This window comes from Fopius arisanus, unplaced genomic scaffold (assembly GCF_000806365.1).
Source record: "Fopius arisanus strain USDA-PBARC FA_bdor unplaced genomic scaffold, ASM80636v1 scaffold00096, whole genome shotgun sequence".
NCBI lineage: Eukaryota > Metazoa > Arthropoda > Insecta > Hymenoptera > Braconidae > Fopius > Fopius arisanus.
The window spans coordinates 179,267-181,845 of record NW_011887835.1 but is presented as its reverse complement, the minus strand read 5'-3'; positions in this window follow the sequence as shown (position 1 = coordinate 181,845).

The following is a 2,579-nucleotide window of genomic DNA, read 5'->3' as shown; positions in this document are numbered from 1 at the left end:
CGGTTCCTGCACGCATATATGTCGGTCAAGGTCGCTCTGAAGGTAGATATGTGCATTTTTATTTTCATTGTGGAATTTTAAATGGAAAAAAAATTTAATATGTTGAACATATACTACTAATGAAATTATATTTCACAATAAGCGCGTTGTCTTAATGGTAACGTGCTTGCCTGAGTCTGCTTTGAGCAGCCAAAGAGATCGGACGTGCGCTTCTCCACTCTCGCCAACGTCCATATAACGCTCTGAAACAGCGTAGCAATCCGGCTGCAGAGTCTCTGCTATATTTTGCAGTAAAGGACATGGCAGACAAAGTGCCCAAAACTCATCGAGGAAGCATGAGCAGAGGTAGAGGTTTCATCAATCCTAATACGCAACCACTAAAGCGGAAATATAACTCCACCGATAGCACTTCCCGAGGGAAATCACCTAGAAGAGGTCCATCCAACATCACCCCAGATAGATTCGACAGAGAGTTAAACGAATTAAGGCGTCTCTACGGTACGCAGACTTCACAAAACTCCCAGTCAACAGGTATTTCTCCTAATCCTGGATGCTCAAAAGCTTCAGACCAAATACATATCGACAGTGATTCTGAACGCTCCGATATCTCAGAGATTATTTCTCCGAAAAGTGACAAGAATTCGAAGAATAAGAATACAAATTCTACGAACGAGATCGACGGTTGGATTCGAGTACACAAATCCAAACACTCATCCCCACCATCAGCCAATCGAGCACCTGATGACAACACACCGGCTACCACCACACGTAACTCATTTACGGGCCTGCCAGAAGATAATGAGACTGAGACACAGACCAGCGCTCCGGGCATTGACCCGGTCAGTCAACAGCTGCCCAAAAACCAGAGAATCACAGGTCAGCGACCACCTCCCATACATACATACAATCAGAGTATTAAAGATTTATCGAATAAAATTTTAAATCTCTCTCTTAAATATAAGTCACGCTTCTTTCTAAAGCAGCCAAGAGATTCCAAATGTATCACCATTAATACGGCGGATTTAGAGATTTATCAGATAATTAAGAATTTTTTAAAAGAACAAAATATAGAATATTATACTTATACCCCTAAGAGCTCAAAACCTAAAACTATAGTATTAAAAGACCTCTTCGGAGGCTTTAATGAGACTGAGATTATGGCAGAACTAACTAATTCAAACTTAAAAAATGTTGAAATATTAAAAGTCAGCAAAATTCAATTCAAAAAAAATTCCGAGAATTTCGCCTTTTTAGTTCAGGTATCAAATCAATCATCTCTAGCAGAACTAACAAAGATTAAAATCCTTTTATTTCAAAGAATTCGCTGGGAGCCTCTCCATAAGAACAGACTCTTTCAATGCAAAAATTGCCAGCGCCTGGGGCACTCAAGTGCTAACTGTGCGCTGGAATTCAGATGCGTAAAATGCAGCTTAGGTCATAAACCTGGCGAATGCATTTTGAACAAAAACTCAGACAAGAACTTACTCAAATGCGCAAACTGCGATTTAAATGGACACCCTGCAAATTACAAGGGATGCCCTTATTATAAGCTAGCATTAAAACTTACGAAAACCGATATGGAAATAGGAAACAAGACTAGGGAACGAAAGATCGAAACACTCTCGAAAAAAGTCTCCAGAAACGTATCATACGCAGACACACTCAAGAGCGTGAATAATCAAAATATTGAAGTTCATTCTAGATATAATTCAAAAACCATACCTACCAGAGTAACTAATCAAACACATACATTCAGAAATAACTCATCGCAAACTTTATCTGCGATTAATCAAGTCGATAAAACAGTCACAGAGCCTGACGCTCCCCCTCCATGGGCACAGGCAATGATGGACAAAATGATTTCTACCATGTCAGAAAAGATTGGAGCTGCCATCTCTAGTAAACTTTCTGAGATCTCAATACAGGTTAACTCAAATACGAAAAATATTTCTAAAATATTAGCTCATTTGAAATTAAACTAAGAGGATATAGCCATGGAATAATTCCCCTTAGGATAATAGTATTGAGAACACTCAATCTCTTCTCAAAAAACTAAAAATAGCGCCCACTAATGTCAATTCACACTGATTAATATTTAAATTATCTTCATCTCCCAAGAGAACAGACATCAAACTAAAATAAATTAGGAGGGGAATGTCTTCCCCCCCCTAACACCCTTTTTTTCTTTTTTTTTTTTCCATACAGTAAATACAAATGCGCTTTTTTTTTACAATGTAATTACACATAACAACTCCGTTTTTTTCTTCCTATTTTTTTTTAGCGCAATAAACAATTGAAACCATTGAAATATTCATAATGCGTCAAAGAGCATCAAGACCCAAGTTAATGTTATGGGAACATCTTAATAAATGCATATATTTTTTATAATATTAATTGCGAGAGTCACCATGTGGCCATAAATTAACATAAAAACCCGATAATTTAAGTAAAAGTTTTTTATGTACCTGTTTTTTATTTCTTGTAAATATCTGTAAATATTGTTGTAAATCTGAATAAAAACATGGTTAAGCAAAAAAAAAAAGTAACGTGCTTGCCTTCCACGCCGACGGCCCGGGTTC